Raw genomic sequence first — 6,000 nt, forward strand, 5'->3', positions numbered from 1 at the left:
CTTCCAGAACAATGGAAATGCTAGCTCTTGCTGGGGAAGAATGAACCACTTCTGCAAGTTCTGTGGGGTCTTTACAGGGGTCTGCAGAATCAACATCCTCAGAAGTCCTTACCCCATGTGTCAGGCTCTTACCTTCTCTAACCAGGACCCCTTAAAATAATAAAGCTGCCATGGCTGAGCATGCAGATGTTCTTTGAGCTCTGCTGACTATCAGATTTTAAGCCTGCTGCTCAACTGTGTCTATATTTCCACTGCAGGAGATGAGTGTTTCTTCGTGAGCTACTGAACAGGCCCTCTGGCTCTCATATTAAACCTTTGACTACTTGTCAATGACCTTCAGTTTCTCATTATCCCTCTGTAGCATATAAATACAGTTTAGCAGTAATGAGCCAACTCTTCTGTATTTGCAGGAATTTTCCTCTAGATCTTTCAAATACCTGAATCATTGCACCTACAATGGTAATCTCTTCCATTAGGAGGTTCTCTTGGGTCACCAGTGGTGAATTATTAGCTGCCACCTTGTACCAGGGACTACTCCATCTGCCTCTCAAGATGTCATCTTCTTTGCCTGGAAAGAAATGAGTGTGCCACCCCCAAATCCCCATTTTTCTGCCTGTTTCCTTGGATATCTCTTGGTACCACATGTGTTTATTTAGGACTTTCGAGAAGCAGACATTAAGACACAGTAAAGTTGAAAGAGATTTTTGGAGGGAACTGCCTGTGAAGGAAATGCCTGCATTCACGCTGAAATCACAATTCAAAGACATAAATAAGCTCCCAGCCAATGACTGGGAGCTGCAGGAGCACTACAGCCATCCATTTCTGAAAGATGTGGATCTCCTCTGATAGGTAGCTTTTGACCCCAGAGTCTCTATCGCCTGGCTGAAATTTTTCTTGGAACTGCAGTATAGTCTGAGCTTCATCCCACCTAACTCTCTTTCCTGCTCTCTGCCCTTCACAGGGGTGAGACCTCCATTATGGTTTGATAGCTGTCCCTACCTCCTCCCATATTCTGTCCCCTTTGTCCCCCACAGGTGTTTCATCCACCAACTCTCTTGCATATCTAATTCAAATCATAATCTCTTGCACATCTGATTGCGGAATCTGCTTCTTGCAGGACCAAACTAACACACAACCTCTTAGAGAACTGGTTTGAGTCCCAGTTGCTCTGGTGACAACCTGCTCATTAGCACACCCTTTGCTGGCTCTTCTGTCTTGACTGCCTAACTCTCCAGCTGTTTTCTGGGATCTCCTTTCAAATAAACTACTAGCATCCAAATGCTTGTGCTGGGGATGGCTTTTGGGAGAACCTGACTAAGACAATCTTTCTCTTCAAGGATAGTTACATAAGGAGAATAAATAATTTCTGCAAATATTAGTTAAAATCCTTATTCCAGAGATTACATTTGATTTCTGATCTGTGCTTCTAGAGTTACAGCAGGTTATGACTGGATGTCATGTAATATGACCTCTTCTGCATTATGGAAAGTTCAAACAGGGATTACAACCCTTCTGCTCTTTAAAACCATTGTCCAGTCATACCCGTGGTGCTTGCCCAGTGGTTGTCCAAAGACCAAGGAAACTATGTCAGCTCAGCAATCCAGACCACTTTGACTTCCAAAGAAATGCTACCTTTGGTAAAGGGCAGAGTGGGTCTGCATCTCTTGAGGTGTGGGGAATAAATAGTTCTTACTTTTAACAAGTGTCAATAAGCTTCATATTTAACCTTTGAAATTCTTGAAAATATTTCATTTAAATATATATTTTAATATGAAATGATCTCCTCAAAGTCACCCATTAAAGTTGACATGCCAGAAAATAAACCTTGTTTTCATAAAACTTCATGTTTTTCCCTTGAACATTGCTATATATCCTCATTTGACAATTGCAGCTTTACACTGGCAGGATTCCCCTGCCCCAAGGCCTTTTCTTTGGGGTCCAAGGATAAAATACATTTTTGACTGTACCTATATGAATGCACATATAAATATAAGTATATGCATAACACAAACTCTGCTATGTCCAAGCAGTTACCAAAGACATACTTATAAAAGCAAAAAATGAGAAAAATGATAAAAGGGGAAAATAAGGGTAGCAAGATAGAATAAAATTAGCAGTGATGTCAGTCCATGAAATGTATATCTCCCCAAGTCTTATTCATAGGCTTGAACAGCAATAGAAAAAGAGAAAAAGAGAGAGCTTAATCAAATCCAGTGCAACATAAAATGTGACAAGATAACAGGAAAGTAGAGAAAAACTCCAATAACTGCAGCTAGAGAGAAGTACATATATGGACAAAAAAACAGTCATGAAATCTTCTAAAAAGTTTCCACAGTTAGAGTTATGAATTCTATGTCATATAAAATGCCTTAGTGTTAAATAAATGTAGGAAACTCTGTTAGTCCCAATCAGTCAATCAGTCTAACGTAATTCCAATAAAAATACTTTCCAACTGCTTTCCATTACTGTCCTTAGAAAACACATTTGAATCTGATTGAACCAATTAATTATCTGTTCCTTGATTGGTGTCTGATGAAAGATAGGTCCATGCTTGGAATAAGTATTACCCAGTTTGGGATCTTGGAACTACCATAGTTGGTTGGTTTACCTGTCCCCCTACTTACCAGAATGAGTGGTGGGAGGTGTTTACATCTTGGCAGTTGAACAGTAATGACATTTGTTACAAAGAACTGGCACCTATACAGGGATGCTGAGCTCATAGCAGTGCCAACTTTGCATGCCCCACTACCCTTGCCCCTAATTACACTTTGTCTTTAGCTATTCATTTATAATAAAGTGTCCTGGAACACTGAAGCATAACAAATTTCAAGAGAGATTCTGGCGAGAGTGCAGACTGGCTCTCTGTGGTATATACAGTAGTACCGCAGGGGCAGCAGGTGAGGCCGTTAGAAGGATGAAAAATCTAGCAGTGTCTCTGTCAGGAAAAGACAGTGGCTGCTCAAGGCAAAGCAGATGAATCATTTATGTGAGTACTCAAATGCAGTCTTCCCACCTCGGAAAACAGCACCAGAACCCACTCAACTGCTCAGGCTGAAAACCTAGGAGGCATGATTCATTTTAATTTTTTCTTCCTCATATACCATGTCCAAACCACTAGCATGCGTGTCTCCTGTGTCTCCAGAATCATCCTGAACCCCTCCCCTTTGCTTTACCTCTGCAGATCTCACCATGGCCCGAGCACCATCATTTCCTACAGGCTCCTGGGACTACCTCCTCACCCATGACTCGGAATCTTTCGTGCTCCCTTACAGTACATCTTCTTCACAGAAGCTGGTTATCTTTTTGGATTGTAAATCAGATCAAGTCATTTCTCTGCTTAAAACCCATTAGGGGTCTCCTATTGACTTTCAAATAAAATCCAGAATTCTCACCAAGACATACAATGCTCTAGATAATCTCATTTTGCCCCCTTCACTGATTTCATCTGACCCCCCAGTTCTTACCATATTCTAGGTTATGTAGGCCTATTTTTTCTTTAAGTGTGGCCCACCATGGGGCCTTTGCCCTACCTACTGCTTCTGCAGCTCTTCCCACTTAGGACTTCACTCAGATATTCCGCCCTTGTTCTAGGCTAATTAATGAATGTATCTCTCCCTATATCATACCTTTGCTCAGAGTAATTTTCTATCATATCATCCTCTTTTATAATCTCAGAGCATCTATCAGTAATTCAAGTCGTCTTATTCATTTGTGTATATTTATTTTCTGTCTCCTCCCATCTATAAAGTGGACTCCAAGAGATAAAAACTTTAGGTCCTCAAAGCCTGGGTCAGTGCTTGTCACAGAGCAGGTGTCCAGAACCCATTTGTTGCATGAATGGATGAATCAATCAATGGGAACTATGTTTTTTATCGTGATATTGAAAAGAAACTGCCACCTTTAATTTTATCGGTCTAACAAATACCTGACTGTTTCGGCAGGGGATAAGCATGGTGATTGGGATAGCAGTGTGAAATTTCTGGAGTAAGTCTTTTAGGGTAAGATTCTCAGTGACAGATGGTATCATTCAGATAATTTGACATTAAGAATGAAATTTAAGTCAAACTTCCCTAATAGAACTTTTCATAGACCAATAAAAACATGCTAGTGTGCTTCCAGGAGGAGGGCCTGATATGGGAAAAAATAATGTAAGTGAGTCTCCTCTTTAACTTTGCCAGATTCTCTCTGACTGCACAGAAGAGGAGGCAGGGGTGGCTTCCCAAGGAAACAGATTCTGAGATGGAGTTTAGCATCCAGGAATTTCAGTCTCATTGGGAGCCTCAGCCAGTCCTAAGGGGAGTCGCGAAGCTAGATGACCCTCCATTCATTCCAGGCTGGGGCAGGGAGGCCAAGCCTTTATATTCTGACTGGGACCAGCCACTGGATGTGAGCTGCTCTGGAAATGGGCACAGCTTTCAGAGAGGTGCTCTCTTGAGCAGAGGTGGTCCCCATAAGGAAATAGGATGGCATGCAGATGTTCTCCACCAGCTATGTGCCCAGCAGCTGGAAGAGTCAGTCAGGCATTCAGGAAGGGGAATCCAGGTGGTGCATCTCAGTGTCCAGCACAGACCCTAAGTCCAAGCGGGGCTGAGATTGATCTTCCCTTACTAGAGAGGAATGGAGAACTTGTGCCCCTCACCATAAACCAGCATCATGGACGGAGAAAGCAGACTGGGGTGTCCTGAAGCACAATCGTAGCAGCTGCTCTTAAAAGAGAGGCTTTGTTCTCATTCCTGTGTTTTTGTTTTTCTTTATTTCAGTTTTCTTATTTCCCACTTAGGAAATGGAAAGTCTTCTCTCTTTGCTGTTTCAGACTGTGGCAAAGCTCTTTTCTATCTAAATTTCTGCTTTTACAATGGAGCCTCCTCACTTAAGTGACTGTCCAATCTATGTAAGGACAGGTCACTCCAGGTTCTAGGACAGAGAAAGGTGCATCTGAAATAAATACTTTCTCTAAACCCAATAATGAAATAGTTTTTCTAAACCCAACAAAACTAGTTGCAGGAGTTGACCTGGGAAAATCTAGGATGGGTGAACTTCTACAGTTCAGAAAAGAGGGAGTGATTATGCCAAACTGTCTTACTCATGTTTTTTTGTTTTGTTTTTAACTCACTCTAACATCCCTGATGTTAACAATTTCTATTTCTTTGGACCTCAAACTTTAATGTCTTAGAATAAACTGGTATGATTATAAAAAAAACAGACTGTTGGGTTCCATCCCCACAGAGCCAGAAGATCCAAGCAGGACCCAGGAGTCTGCATTTTGAAAAAAATATTCCAGGTAATTTCTGATGCAGGTGTCCCAGACACCTTATTTTGAAAATCACCAATTCATTTCATGGCAAACACCATCTAACTAATAAAATAAAACTCCCCACAACTGACTCTTAAAACAGATGATGTAATTTGAACAAGAGCTTAACAGTCAGGCCGTTGCCTTGCACAACTCCAGGGAACTCGATTTATCTAAAATAAAATGGAATTATGCTGCAAGAGTTCCGTTTGTGCAGCATTCTCCTCTCTGTGAATGGTGCTCCCAGACCGATGTGAGAGGTGGCTGGATGTTAGAGGAAATCCAAACACCTCAGTGTAAGCAAATCATGCAGGACCTTACTAACAGCTGCAAAGCCTGGTTTCCTTTTACGTAGAGAACGTCATCATGATTCTCCCTCACAGGTGCAGTTACAGACTCTCCCAGTTCCAGTCACATACGCTTTCGGTCCATGGCCAGATAACTCGTCTGAGAAAGAAAGTTTCTTTCCCCCACCCCATCCACCCCACGTTACCCAGAACACAAACTTTTCCCCTTTTCTCTCCAAAGTTACCTTGAGCCCCTGCTGCTGTCTCTCCTGTATGGATGCTGGAGGGCAAGGAGAACTCCTTAGTACTGACTTTCTCCTAAGCTACTCATCTCAAACTTCTCTCAGGGAATATGTCCTCTAATTGGCAAACTAGCTTCTTTGATGGGTCAGACTCTTTTCTTTTTAACATTTAAAAAAC

Source organism: Manis pentadactyla, chromosome 13, assembly GCF_030020395.1.
Source record: "Manis pentadactyla isolate mManPen7 chromosome 13, mManPen7.hap1, whole genome shotgun sequence".
Lineage (NCBI taxonomy): Eukaryota > Metazoa > Chordata > Mammalia > Pholidota > Manidae > Manis > Manis pentadactyla.